General features: G+C 36.6%; 1 protein-coding gene across 1 annotated transcript in view; it reads right to left on the bottom strand.

The window, feature by feature from the left end:
• The window catches only part of LOC117701317 (uncharacterized), a 408908-nt gene that overhangs the window by 98192 nt on the left and 294239 nt on the right, over positions 1 to 16477 (bottom strand). The window lies entirely within an intron of this gene.

Genomic DNA, 16477 nt, shown 5'->3' with positions numbered 1-16477 from the left:
GGAGTAAGACTCATCTTTTACATGGACAAAAACAACAGAAAGCCCACATACACTTAGAAACTGAACAATGCTCTACTCAGTGATAACTTGGTCAAGGAAGAAATAAAGAAAGAAATTAAAGACTTTTTAGAATTAAATGAAAATGAGGACACTTCATATCCAAACTTGTGGGTCTCCCTGACAGCAGTACTAAGAGGAAAAATCATAGCTCTAGTGCCCACAAAAAGAATATGGAAAGAGCATACATTAACACCTTAACAGCTCACCTGTAAGAGTTAGAACAAAAAGAAGCTAATATACCCAAGAGGAGTAGATGGCAGGAAATAATCAAACTCAGGGCTGAAATCAACAAAGTTGAAACAAAAAGAACTATTCAAAATATCAACAAACCAGGAGCTGGTTCTTTGAGAAAATCAACAAGATAGACAAACCCTTAGCCAGACTAACCAAACGGTGCAAAGACAGTATTCAAATTAATAAAATCAGAACTGAAAAGTGAGACATAACAACAGAAACAGGGGAAATTAAAAAAAATCATCAGATCCTACTACAGAGGCCTATACTCAACAAAATTGAATAATCTGGATGAAATGGACAATTTTATAGATAGATACCAGGTACCAAAGTTAAACGAGGAGCAGACAAATCATATAAACAGTCACTAACTCCTAAAGAAATAGAAGCAATCATTAAAGTCTCCCTACCAAAAAAATGTCTGGGTCAGATGGTTTCAGTGCAGAATTCGATCAGAACTTCAAGGAAGACCTAATACCAATCCTCTTCAAGCTATTCCATCGAATAGAAACAGAAGGAACACTACCAAATTCATTCTATGAACCTACCATTATGCTCATACCTAAACAATAGAAAGACACAACAAAGAAAGAAAACTACAGATGAATCTCTCTTATGAATATTGATGCAAAAATACTCAATGAAATTCTCAAAAAACAAATCCAAGGACACATCAAAATAATCATCCATCATGATCAATTAGGCTTTATCCCAGGAATGAAGGGATGGTTCAAAATTCAGAAATCTATCAATGTAAATCACTACATAAATTAACTCAAAGAAAAAAAACACATGATTATCTCACTAGATGCTGAGAAAGCATTTGAAAAATTTCAAAACTCCTTCATGTAAAAAGTCTTGGAAAGATCAGGAATTCAATGCCCTTAGCTAAACATACTAAAAGCAATATACAGCAAGCCAGTAGCCAACATCAAACTAAATGGAGAGAAACTTGAAGCAACCCCACTACGATCAGAGAGTAGACAAGGCTGCCCACTCTCACCTTATCTATTTAATATAGTACTGAAAGTTCAAGCTAGAGCAATTAGAAAACAAAAGGAAGTCGAAGGGATACAAATAGGAAAGGAAGTAGTCAAAGTTTCACTATCTGCAGATGATATAATAGTATACTTAAGTGATGCTAAAACTTCCACCAGAGAACTCCTAAACCTGATAAACAACTTCAGCAATGGGGCTGGATATAAAATCAACTCAAACAATTCAGTATCATTCCTCTACTCAAAGGAAAAATAGGCTGAGAAAGAATATAGGGAAATGACACACTTCACAATAGCCACAAATAAAATAAAATATTTTGGAGTGAATCTAAATAAGCAAGTGAAAGATCTGTATTAAAAAACCTCCCTGTCTCTAAAGAAAGAAATTGAAGAAGATCTCAGAAGATGTAAAGATCTCCCATGCTCCTGGATTGGCAGGATTAACTTAGTAAAAATGGCCATCCTGCCAAAAGCAATCTACAGATTCAATGCAATCCCCAAAACTAGGATACGGAGAACTATTCTCAACAATAAAAGAACTTCTGGAGGAATCACCATTCATGACCTCACACTGTACTACAGAGCAGTAGTGATAAAAACTGCATGGTATTGGTACAGAGACAAGCAGGAAGATCAATAGAACAGAATTGAAGACTTAGAAATGAACAAGCACACCTATGGTCACTTGATTTTTGACAAGGGAGCTAAAACCATCCAGTGGAAAAAGGTCAGCATTTTCAACAAGTGGTGTTGGCGCAACTGGAGGTCAGAATGTAGAAGAATGCAAAGTAATCCGTTCTTATCCCCTTGTACAAACATCAAGTCCAAGTGGATAAAGGACCTTCTCATAAAGCCAGATACACTGAAACTAATTGAAGAGAAGTTGGAAAAGATCTTCGAATACCTAGGCACAGGGGAAATGTTCCTGAACAGAACACCAATGGCTTATGCTCTAAGATGAAGAATTGACACATGCAAACTCATCAAATTGCAAAGCTTCTGTAAGGCAAAGAACACTGTCAACCAGACAGATTGGGAAAAGGTCATTAGCAATCCTAGATCCAGTACAGGGCTAATATTGAATATATACAAAGAACTCAAAAAAGTAGAGACAAAACAATCATATAACCCCATTAAAAATTGAATACAGAGCTAAACAAAGAATTCTCGATTGAGGAAACACGAATGGCTGAGAAGCACCTTAAGAAATGTTCAACATCCTTAGTCATCAGGGAAATGCAAGTCAGAACAACACTGAGATACCACCTCACACCAGTAAGAATGGTTAAGATCAAATATTCAGGTGAGAGTAGATGCTGGCAAGGATGTGAAGAAAGAGGAACACTCCTTCATTGTTGGTGGGGTTTCAAGCTGGTACAACCACTCTTGAAGTCAGTCTGGCGGTTCCTCAGAAAATTGGACATAGCACTACCTGAGGACCCAGCTATACCACTCCTGGGTATATGCCCAGAAAATGCCCCAACATATAATATAGACATATGCTCTACTATGTTCGTAGCAGCCTTATTTATAATAGCCAGAAGCTGGAAAGAACCTAGATGCCCTTCAACAGAGAAATGGATACAAAAATATGGTACATTTACACAATGGAATATTACTCAGCTATTAAAAATAGTGAATTGGAGAAATTACTAGGTTAATAGACGGAACTAGAAAATATCATCCTGAGTGAGGTAACTAACTCACAAAAGAGTACACATGGTATTTACTCACAGACAAGCGGATATTAGCTCAAATGTTTGAAACAACAGAGATTCAACTAACAGACCACATGAAGCTCATGAAGAAGGAAGAACAATTGTGGATTCTTAGGTCTTTCTTAGAAGGAGTAACTGAACTCCCAAGGGAGCAAATATGGAGCAAGGTGTGGGACAGAATCTGAAGGAGAGGTTGTAAGGAGGTCTTTCCACCTGGGTATTCATCCCATGTGCAGTCACCCAAAATAGATGCTGATATATATGACAGGAAGGGAAAGCTGACAGCAGGCTGATAAGGCTATTGCTTTAGATGTCCCCCAGAGTCTGACATACCCAGGGGCAGATACTCACAGCTAACCATTAATCTGGTAAAGGGTTCCCAATGGAGAAGTTAGAGAGTAAACTGAAGGAGCCAAAAGTGTTGCCCCCATGTGGAGAGCAACAATACCAACCAGCCAGAGCTCCCCAGGGTCTAAACCACCAGCCTAGGAGCACATATGGAGAGGCACATGACTCCAGTTGTATATGTAGGGGAGGAAGGCCTTGTTGGGCATAGGTGGGAGAGGAGATCTTTGGTCCCATGAAGGCTGAACACTGAATGGGGGCGGGGGCAGGATCTGAAGGTGGGGAGGGGTGAGTGGGTGTTAGGTAGGTGCACATCCTCATAGATGTAGGAGGATGGGGGATAGGATAAAGGGTTCCTGGGTGGTGGGGCAAATGCAGTGAGGGGATAAAATTTGAAATGTAAATATTATATTCAATAAAAGAGGGGGGGGGACAGCCAGAACCAACATCCTTAATAAAATGTCAGCCCTCTTAAAAAAAACTCTGGGATAGTTGATATATCTAGGTTGGGTAGTGGGTTACACCTCTGATTGAACAATACCAAACTTATAAAGCCTATGATTAACATTTCTTAAAAAAATGTATAAATGCAAAAAGGAAAAGGGGGCATGGGATAGGGGTTTTCTAAGGGGGGGGAATGGGGAAACGGGATGGTATCTGAAGTGTAAATGAAAGATCTAATAAAAAATAAAAAAAAATAAAAAAAAATAAAAAAAAAACTCTGTTCTTCTATAATTTGCCTACATAATGTTGGTTTATCACAGTAGTAGTTACCTAGTGTGAACATTGCAGTAATAAAGATACATTGCATATATGTCAGTAATTGGACTTAGAATCTTTTGAGTATTTGCCCAGGAGTGTGACAGCTAGGTTTTATAATAAGTCTACATTTGAAAACCTATGTAGTGATTTACATAGTGCTATACTAGTTTATAAGCCACAAGGACTACAAATAAGAGAGGAAGAAGTCAAATGATCTCTATTTGTAGAAAATATGACCTGTGCTTTAAAGCCTTCAGCAGAAAACTCATATAAACATTTTCAGCAAATAGGAATAATACAAAATCAACATTTAGAAGTCAACAGCTTTTATGTATGCCACCAACAATCTAAGAAAGAAATAAAGGACATAAAAGCCAATTCTTAATAGCATTTTTTAAAAAAATAATATGAGCTGGTAGTTTTTTGATTGGTTAAAGCACTTGCCACACAAATGTAAGGACAAAAGATCAGATCTCCAATTCTTAAAGTGAGTGAGTGTGGCTGCTCACCTATATTTTGGAGAGTTAAAGACTGGAAAATCCAGGGACAAGCTGGCTGGATAGAAAAGCCAAACAGTATTTCAGTAAATAATGTGTAGACTCATCAAAGACACATAACATTAAAATGTAGAAACTTCAGGCACATGCACATACATGCAGATACAGCCATACATATGTGCAACTACCTACATGAAAACACATTACACATACATGGCATTAACATAAACCTCCAGTCACACACACACACACACACACACACACAATCATAAATTAAGAAATATATATATATATATATATATATATATATATATATATATATATATATAGAGAGAGAGAGAGAGAGAGAGAGAGAGAGAGAAATACACATGAAGAGGAGTTACAAAAAGATAACCTGAAAGGAAAAATTAAAGCAGGCTCCCTGAGATGGTGTATTCTTGTTTTCAGAACTCTCTGACAAGAAAAATACCAGAAAAGCACCTGGGTGATCATCTAAACAGGTCCAGTACTGGAAAGAAAAGAAATCCAAGGCTTACTAAATATCTGAACCAGACTTTGTTTAACTGATTTCCAGTCTCAGGCTTCTCCCATCATAAAATAGAAAATTTACTAATGTGGTTGTTGACAAGGGTTGGTCTTCTCTGTCTTTCCAGTGAATCCAGTTGTTTATTCATGCAAAGGAATGAACTTGGTAATCATCAAGACAACAGTGAAAAATTCTTTTAAAAACATGCAATAAAATCAATAAAGCATATGTATGTGAATATGTACATGAATAAAAGCATATGCATGAATGTGCTGTAATGAATCTGATTTCTTTGTAGTCTGACCAAGAAAATGAATAACTTTGAAAAGCTCGAGAAAAGAATATTAATCACTGAAGTAAATGCTACAATATATACTATTTTGTTATTTTAATTTTTAAATTTACTATGCAAAAAAGTTATTTAATCTAAACAATTTTATAATGTTAGTATTAAAGACATTATTTAGGAAACATTCAAATGTGTGTAAAATAATACACAGAAATCTTAGCCAATCATAAATCAAGTAATGTCATACATGTACATATAACCACTACTCAGTTTACCTTGATAGATTAGGTGAGGTAAACATAGTCACTATAACTGAAATTGATAAACCTATTTAGTGTTGACATTAGAATTGCCAAGTTAATTCTAAAAAGGTATATATTATCTGAATTGATACTAATAATTTTCTGTCCATTAGCCCTGCAGCAAGTTCTTCATGCCTAGCAGGATTATTCTGGTATGTAAAAAAAATCTCTTCAAATACTGTAAAATAACAACTGGAAATTCAGATAAGTGAACCAAAATTATGACACGTACTAGCATGGGGATAATGACTTTGAATACATAAGTAGTCAAGAACAGAATTTACCACAGATTAAAGAAAAATGATGGATTACCTTGAAGCAGATATATGCCTTTAAATGAAAATTATTTGGATATATTGGCATTAAAAAAAGAAAGTGAATGTTTAACATTTGGAAAATACAAGGAGAAAGAATGTTGCAGAGCACTAAAGGAATTGCACAGTATTATAATTAGATAATAGAAAAGTGCTTATCTGCTTCTAAACTACACAAGGGTTATTGGCTGTGTAGCCAGAAGAAACAAATTATTCACAAAATAAATCAAATAAAGCAAGGAAACAAACAAAGCCCTTTCAACCAGCAAGATCAAAATTATGCTCAAATATATTGGAAAGGTGTGTGAATACCAAATCAAGTTTCTCTGTCAGTAAAATGGTATCTTCATACATATCTTCAATCTTACACATGTTCACTGTACCATCTGCTGTACTAACATGACCTTTCAAAGAATCACCTTGACTAAGCGTTTCAAAAATTATTCTCTGCAACTATGCTTCAGCTGTGTCATTGGAATGAAAGCAAATGGCCAAAGTAGAGCCACCAAGATGAGTCAGTAGCCTATTGTGCCTTCAGGAGAATTATGTGCTCTTCCAAACACAATCCAAATACATAAATGTTATAAGTACTCACTGTACACTTTGACAGGCAAAGCAATTACTTAAGACCATAGGAGCTACATTCAAGAGTCTGACTGCATCTGTGTTCTCAATCTATACACTTAGTCAAACACAGATAAAAGTATCAACTTGCATCTATACTCTACGTAAACTAATATTTTGTGTTTATTTTCCAAATAATAGCTATAATTGTATATAATTTGCACAATAATAATATTGCAATATGTGTTATTTAGTCATTTAGAAATGTCTTTCAGCATCCAGAAAGACTAAGAGTTGTCATAAATTTTTCTAGGATATGTCATCTTTACAATACAGAATAATATCTGTAATATCATTCCATACATTTTACGTTCTATTCAAATTCTATCACTTCTTCTTTCCATAGTACAATACCAAAGTGATTGTCTACTCCACACAGTCTCTGAGGAGCAGGGTTCTGGATCAGCATTTTCCATTCAGTTACGAGGCTCCAATAGACATCACTGCAACACTGATGGCCTCCAGTTAGAGGGTAATATACTGGAGCAAGAGGGACTTGAGAGCACAGTCTTCTCAGCATCCCTTGCACTTCCAAATCATGATGCTTCTTTAACAATTCTTTGTCATGGCCTCTGACAGTGGCACCAGACCAGGTAGCACTCTGGATTCTAAGGAAGAGGGTCCTTGGTGTCCCTCCACATTCAGAATGCTTGGATGATTGCCCTGCTACTGCAAGCACTGCTGCCAGGTGAAACACCTTGAGACAGGCCCATGCAGGTCCAAGGCAGACACTCTGGAGCTTTGCTTGATTCTATAGAACAATGGTCATTCTAGTTCTCTGCCCTTTGCCTCCCAGACGTGTCCACAGTTGTCAGGAGAGAAATCTTCTCTCAAATGGTCCTGTTTAACTGCCTTTTTTCTGTATTTTACCCTTGGCAAGTACAATCACTGTCTCTTCATGCAATGAATTTTGTTAATGACTGAAAATGACAGACATGTGAACAAAGGCCAGCGAGCCTCAACATGGACTTTAACCTCTGAACATAGACCTCCTGTTTCTCAGCCTCCATGGCCTGGGACTCCCTTCAGTGTCCACCAACCAAATATTCACACTCTACCCCAAAAGGGCAAGCAGTTGCTGAATTTCCAGACTCCATGGCCTGGATGGCCCCATCAGTGTCCCCCAAAGAGGGAAGCATTTGACTAGCAAACACATGAGGGACTTTGCAAGTCATGGTCTCATTATACTGACTTGTCACAAGTTCAGATGCCCAATGCCCTACAAAGACCAGAGATTCAAAAAACTAGATGCTAAGTTACAGAACAGCTACAAAGGAACTCTGGCAAATAGTAGGGCAGTTTTTCATGCCCTAAATCAGCACCTTCTATTGGATTCACTGGGGTGGCACTTTATAATTTACAGTTGTTACTGAACATCCAATTGTAGCTTAGAGCTTGTGGCAGTGGACAACCCATGATTAGTCTACATTAAGGCCCAAGAAGACACGTGAAGGACCCTATATCCAACATTCCCTAGATGGTCAGGATCTAAAATTTTATTGGCACAAAATGCTAGGTTAGAACCAAAGAGGACTTTGGCAACAAAAGTCAATGAAATAATTCCTGATATTTGGCTATACCAAATATCAAGATCACTGTATTACCTAAGCATCAGAGACATTTCTATAGGAGCTGATGGTAGCATATACAGAAATCCACAGCCAATCATTTAGGAGAGATCAGGGAATTGAGTAGAAGATGAGGAGGAAGGGTTGTAGGAACCAGAGGGTCAAGGACACCAGAAGAGGACAGCCCACAACATTAACTAAGCAAGGTTCATAAGGGTTCCAGATAGAACCACAGATCCCCTGTGTGTCTTCAGTAGGCCCTCTTCATAAATGCTGTGGTTGCTTTTTTACAGTGGGTGTAGGGATGTCTGACTGTTTTGTCCGTTTGTGTGATTGTTTTCTTCCTAATTAATTGCCTCATCCAGCTTTGATAGGATAGTTTATATTTATGCTTGCTCTATTCTGCATGTTTAGTTGATATCCCAGGGAATCCTGCTCTTTTCGAAAGGAAACAGGAGGAGTGAATGAGATGAAGAAGGAAGGTGAAGGAATGACTAAGAAAAGTGAGTCGGGAAGGCTGCAGATGGCATGCATTCATGACAGAAAAATAAAAAAAATCAATGTAGCCTTAGAGGTTACACACATGTACAAGGTTTAATGTGACCAATATCTTTGACCAAAAGGAACATACATTTCTTTTCTGCCAAACGTGAAATTTTATATACTCTTTTGAATAATATTATCTCATACCTTTCAGCATTATTTCATGCATGGTAAACTCAATTCCTTATACATTGGGACAAATCAGACCAAGCTACTCTAAGTAAGAGAGACTTCCACTTTTAACCCAGATTGCTAGTAAAATACCCTTATGATAGAAGCGACCTCATACCACACTGATTCTTGTTTCCAGAGCCCACAACTCATGTTATGTGTCTGTATGCTGATAATCAGTCATAGTGGAAAATCTACCCTTCATAACAACCCCTACGTAGCTGATGATAGATTTAAGATTACAGAAAGAATCCCTATGAGACTAGTATATGTACTTTAATATTGCTGCCAATTTGCAATGTAACTTCCAAACATATGTCTCTTCTAGACTTTGAGAATGAATAGAAGCCGAGTGGTATTGGGGATGTTCCTGGTCACAAGGAATTACTTAATATGTCTCTACTTAACAAATTAATCTGAAATGTTTTCATTTTGTTCAAGAGGGTTTGCTCCTGTCTGTTTGGCCTTCTCTGTCTGACACAACCCCTCTAGTGCCTGGCACAAGAGACTTTCTACTTCTCCTCAAAAAGGTTTCATTTCTCCCCTTTCTAACCCAACAGGATGGGTTCCTACATTCTTCCTGACTTGAAATGCCCTTGGAAGAGTCCACATTTCACCAAGGCTGTCCTCTCTGGTTGGAAGTCCATGAAGTACAAGCTGGTCCATAAAATCAAGTATAGTCTTGAGTCCAATTACCCATAATGGTGTGGTTTCATTTACACACAGATCTGAGTAGCTGAACCCAAAACGGAAGAGTTAGTCTTGTTTGGCATAGCTATGCAACCTGTGCACAAATAATGCAATTGCTGCCTGGATTCTCAAAGGTTCTACTAATAATATGAACATCCTAAGCTGTAAGGAACTGTAGACAGGGAGGACAATAAGGATATGGGTGGAAGTTATCATTAAATTTATTATCATTAAATAAAGATAAATCAGTATAGAAGACACCATTCTGTTTCTATGAAGCATTAATACCATAAAGAAAAGGAAAATGATGAGAACAATTGGTTATGTAAAAGCTTTCTGATGTGACAGCAACATGAATTGACAAGCAATTTCTTTAGTACTGCACATGATGTGAAAACAACAGTGAACTATTGTAGTTGAAGTCTACAAAGTGATTTGCCATTCAACTAAAAAATTAAATGTCTTTACTTTTCTGGCGTCCCTGATTGATTCTTCCTGGTTTAAGTTTAAGTTCCAGGATGTTTTTCACACAGTTTATGTTCATAATTAGCCATTATTATATGACTAATAATTAGACATTATTCATATGACTATGGAATTGGTAATATGAATCTACTTAGCTTGTACTATGTGTGAACATTTTCCTGCTTTTGGATATAGAGACCAAGGTACATAGATTCAAATTTTACTTAGGGTGATATCATGAAACTTTGGGAAAAATAGAGTAGGAACAGGCAAGATGGCTAATGGTCATCAGCTATTGGATTAGGGTACGTGGAATGCCTCATTAGCATGGGGAAGCATTTCAGGAATCTCAGTTGCTGAGTGAAAAGTGTTTATAAGAAAAAATAAAATCGATACCATAATCGAATTGAGAGTATGTGATGCTCATCTGGTAGAGAGAAAAGTGGATGTTTTCCCTAAACAAGCTCAGTGAAGAAGAAATCCTGCTATTGAAAGGAGTCTCCCATATTGCATTGATAATAGAAGATATCCAATCACAGTGGGCTTCAATGTAATTTAGAAGTGTTTCTCAAATGTATATGTGTGTATACACACACACACACGTGCACACACACACATGTGCACACACACACACACACACACACACACACACACACACACACATATATATATATATATAATAAACTTTAATGATTTAAATTTATATTATGAGACATTGACGTTGTTTCAGGATAAACACAATTTTACAAAGTGGAAGATTCGGTGTGGTTTTATTTGTCTATCAGTTTTTCTCAGAATCTTCTTACTGTAGCATAGCTCCCAATTGCATGAGTAAAAATTGTAATGAGCTCAATAATTTTAATTTAAAAAATTTCCTTTTGTGAGAGCATACATATATGTGCATGCACAACCCAATCAGAAATGCCAAAGCTTAGAGGCTGTATTATCCACAAGGACTCCACATTTCTTTCCTGTGGTAGCTTCCCTATGGTTGCTTTTCTGTTTAGCACAAGGGAATTTATTAATTTCCCTTAACCTTGGAATTGGTTATATGAATCTATACAGCTTAGACTCTGTGTAAACTTTTTGCATTTGTTTGTCAGAAGTACATGTTTATGTGATCTTGGCCTATAGATATCTGGTAGCTAAGACATTAGAAACATAAGTGTGTTTGCAGAGTACAAGAGGCTATAATTACATGATCCATCAGCCTCAGGATATTCAAGTGAAAGTTTTAATTTGAATGAGTAGGTAATTTTAGTAGGTTTATGTGAATGTAGGAAGTAACTTTTAGGAATATTCAGGCAGGTGTTGCTGAGACAGATCCCTCAGCTCAAGTCTTCTGGTGGAGGTGTTTCATGGCAGCCACAGGCTTAACTCTGCTCTTTGGTCTAATTAAGCACATCTCATACAACAGCATAATGATGCTGATGGCTGAAAGCAAAGCTATCAGCATTCCCAATGGGAAAACATGTGTTTTGTGCTTTCTTAGCAGATCATTTTTTCCAACAGGAAACGTTGGTGGAAAATCAAGGGTACTTTCTCCATAAAGGTCCAGCACATGGTTCCAGCTCCCAGCCAAAACTGTGCAAATAATATTTAGAAACAGAAACAAGATAGAAGTGTTGTAGCACAGGATCATAAAATCAGGATATGGGGCTCTGATCCAGCAAACCATAATAGCTACAGAAGTAAAAATAAGGACAATGGGCTGCATAAAATTAGCTAATATCATAAGATCCCAAGCATACTCAATTTCAATTGAGATAGTCCAGTTGGAGTTCATAGCGCTGTGTACTGTTATTCTGATTATTCTACCTGATATGTTAACTTCTTGATAATATTAAGATTCCCACAGTCCAATGTAATTATACGTAGAGCCTTGTGGTTAAATTCCCCCAAATGCCAGTATCTACTAGTAGCTAGACTTAAACCAAATCCCCAGAATATAAAGCTTCACAGAAAGCTTGCCAATCTGAAAATCCACTCCTTTACTTCAGTAGACCTGTAGTTGATGTCAGAGGAGTGCAGAATCAATCAAGCACAGCACATTAAAAAAAGACACAATACAAGTTATTGTTAGAGCTCTACCTAGTTATGTCATATTTCTTCTGTCGAAAAGTTGCATTTAAGATTTCTACATACATGTTAGTCTTTTCATTACTACAGACAAAAATAAGAGAGTGATTTACTTTTTCAATTGCTATCAAATTTTGGGTATTGCTCAATGAACAAAAGCATTTGCTGTTCCTGTAATTGACCAGGTGTGTTTCCCAACATTCTCCTTGGGAAGTTCCCAACCTCTTCCATGGAGACAATGCCTTTTCTGTCCTTCAAGGAAATGGCACTTCAACACACTCAAAGATGAGCTAGTGAGCTCAATTTTATCACCAAAAACATGTGATTCATTTATATATACAAAGAAATATGATGAATTAAAGACTGATAAACACAAAAGAATAACTCTAGGTAGACAAGTTACTCTACAGTTGTTATTTATAGGCACTGACATTTTTATGTAAAATTTTGTTACAAATTATAATATTATTTAAACCTTCTGCCTCTGGCCTGGATACCAGTGGTTCGAGCAGTCTCCCAGCCAATGTGCTTCCCTCTGGAAACTGAGTTCGGTGGCACCCTAGGGAGGGCAAGGATCACAGAGCAGAAGAATACACAGACTTGGTGTATCTACTCATCACCATACTGAGTAGACCTGCCCAAACCTCCGATGTCCTGGAATTCCATCTGGATGCAGTGAAGACACAGCATCAGAGGCTTATAAACTCACTCTTCCCCCACACCCATCTTCTAATATCTCAACACCCGTAATTAGCTTGAAGAAGTTAAGGAAGAGTCACCACCACTATTCCCTGGGCTTGGGGAATAATGTGTTTAATAATGGTCTGTCTTTCTAGGGAAAAGTAGTGGTTTTGTTGAAACAGAGAGGATTAGCTAGGACTTATTGCATAGCCATAACCTATTGGTAGAAATCTGTATAATTGTTATCAAGATGAAGTTATAATTTCTTAAATGGTACAAAATTTACTTTGATTTCAAACTTAAGGTTTTCATTGGTACGAGTTTCTTATTAATATAAAAATGAGATGAATATTGATACTCTCATGGGCATTGTGCCTGTATAACTCATTTAGGAATACAGGGCCTAGACCCAGTCCTTCTTTAACTATTTTAACTGATTTGGGACTGTTAACCTATGAGTTAAGGGACTATAGCAAATTCATGTCTTTGAGTTTATTGTTAGGAGGTTTCCCATATTTTATTTAAAAATAGCTGATAGGAGTGAACAGACAACAGTCCAGGTTACCTTACATGGATAGTTGGTTTTCAAAACATCAGAAGTCCGTAGAATTGACAATACAAATATTTATATATTAATGTCCATTCTGATTACAGACCTGTCAGCTCCTGACAAATTCCTGTCGTGGATTCTAAGAAGAAATTGAGCATTCTTGGAGTTAGGATGGTTGTGTGGTGACAGCCACTAGGCAAAAATTGCCTCTTTCCATCTACAAACAAATTAGTGTCCAGAAAAGGACACACATGCAGAATAGTCGACTGATTATATCTGCCCAGACAGAGTAATCAGCCTTTAATAATCCTGCATCACTAAGATCTCTCAGATGACTCTGGGCCAGAAGGCTGAAGATTTGATGCTCCAACGTTCGGTAGTATAGGGGCTTTTCAAGTGTTCAGCGGTCTCTATCAATTGGCTAAGCTTTAGAAGCTATGTTTAATACTTCCCATAACTTCAGTTAACTCAGTCATTTTGGATTTCTGACTGGGATGTAGACCTATAGTCTCACAGCCAATCCTGGCTATTGACTTTGAGGTAAAAGATCTGAGTAGATAGTTTTCAGCTGACATTCATTCTAAAGCCAAAAAAAAAAAAAAAAAAAAAAAAAGCCAGGATCAAAAGTAAGTGTTTTAGTTAGAAGAGATGATAGAAGTTCTGGTTAGTCAACAAAATGATGGACTGCGTATTAGGACTCTCTTGTACCTCACTGGTACAAATCGGCATAATTATGCTCTAATTGTATTTTGAGAGAAAAGTTTCATTTTAACAGGAAGGGTGGTATGTAGGAGGAGCTAAGGTGGAGTACTGAGAGGAAGAGAAGGAGTAAGAAGAGGAGGAGAAACAGGAGAGGAGAAGCTAGGTGATGAAAGAGAGAAAGAGGAGGGAGACAAGGAGGCAGATGTTCATGTATCCCTACCAGTCAAAGATTGTTGATATATCGAGGTTGGGTAGTGTGTTACACCAATGATTTAACAATACCAAACATATAAAGTCTATGATTAACATTTTTAAAAAAAAGTATAAATGCAAAATGGAAAAGGAGGCATGGGATAGGGGTTTTCTAAGGAGTGGAATGGGAAAAGGGGATGGCATCTGAAGTGTAAATAAAATATCTAATAAAAAATATAATAAAATGAAGAAAAAAGTATGAAAATAGTGAATCTGTAGAGAAATCTCTAAAAAATTAACAATTGATTGACAGAAAATTCATTATAAAAGTGAAGACTGTTTAGGAAAAACTAGGGAAAAAGTCAATATTAGCATGGAAAATTTTTAATAAAATTGAAGGCATTATTTTTAAAATTAGTGATAATATTAATGTAAATAGAGAAAAAATTGTTGAAAAAATTTAGAAAATTTGACAAAAACATTTGGTTAAAATGTATCATATAAATAACATTACACTATATTATATATTTATATTATTTATTACATGTTATATATAATACAATATAAAATACATATATTAATATATTATATTATATTTAAGATATTAATTGTGAATTTTATATTTGTATACTATGTTATTATATTGATCAATTATATTACTTAATATATTACACATTAGTATTGTATTGGTATTCTATATTATAATATTAATATACATTATATATTATATTACATTATATATTATAATTTATATATGTTATATCATATATAATGTGATATTAACAGTTATATATTCATATCTATAATATATAATATTGGTGCCATGACTCACTAACAGCTCAGCTGCTATAGGGGTGTATATCTTGTCTTCCTATGTCAATTGTAGAAGACAACCACCTTCCCAGAATCACCACAGGATGTCATAACTGTGTTGCCACACCCATGATGTCACTCACATTTGTGAGGTATACCCACATCATACCCCTGATGTCATACCATGATGATATACCTGTAATTTCACTCTCATGATGTCATACTCATGTTGTCATACCCATATTGTTATCCCCATGATGTCATACCCGTATTGTTATGTCCATGATATCATACGCATGATTTCACAACAGTGATGCCATACCCATGTCAAACCTGTCATACCCATGATGTAAAACTCATGATGTCATGCCCTTAAAGTCACACTTGCTATGTCACACTTTTGATTACACACTCGTGATGTCAAACTTGTGATGTCACACTCATGACATAACACCTATGATTTCATACCCATGAAGTCATACCCCTGTAATACTCATGTTATCATGCACTTGATGACACATGCATGATGTCACACTGTGACACTCATGATGTCATATACACGATATCATACCCATAATGTAACACCCCTGATGTCATGCCCATGATGTCACACAGATGAGGTCATACTCATGATGTCATACCTCAGTGACTCACAAAACATTACCATGATCAAGAAAAATCATCATTCCAGTCATAAAAAGGAATAAAAAATAAATAATCGTAGTAATAATAATGAATAAGGTCAACCTCAACCTATAGATAAAGAGTATTGATGATGGATATTGATCCTTGATGGCGAAGTCTGAATCAATATTCAGAATTATTCATTTTTACATTTATTTATTTATGATTTCTTATGGTGTTGAGCACAGCTTGGTCCGTGAAGGTTAGGTTAAGTGTAGTGGAAACCCTTAAGGTGGTATATGTGACCAGGCCATAGCACAGGTTGGCACAAGGTGTAGACAAACTTAATGTGGACAACAGGGAAATTGTTCCTGAGGGTACCTTTCTGTCTTGGTAAAAGGATGAGACAATTGTTTAATAATAAATTATATAGAGGGTGACAGGATTCTTCCTTGTTTGGGGTGGTGGGCCTTGTACCTCTGAGAACTCAGAGCAGGCCTGCCTGGATAGAAAGAGCTGTCTTGCTTGTATCAGAGCAGATGCCTCCAGGAAGCTTGGGAGGGAGGCAGAAGTAGAAAGCAATGCCAGACTTCTCTCCTGGTGGTTGTTAGATGGGTCTATTTACACCAGCTGTGACTTAAGCTCTCAACAGTGCAGGAGAGGACCTTTGGAGACTCTTAGTGCTCAGGAAAGGAAGGCTTGCAGGTGGATAGTGAAAAGCACTTCAGAA

The sequence above is a fragment of the Arvicanthis niloticus genome (genome assembly GCF_011762505.2).
Source record: "Arvicanthis niloticus isolate mArvNil1 chromosome Y unlocalized genomic scaffold, mArvNil1.pat.X SUPER_Y_unloc_4, whole genome shotgun sequence".
Taxonomy (NCBI): Eukaryota; Metazoa; Chordata; class Mammalia; order Rodentia; family Muridae; genus Arvicanthis; species Arvicanthis niloticus.
This window is presented reverse-complemented; position numbering and strand designations above follow the sequence as displayed.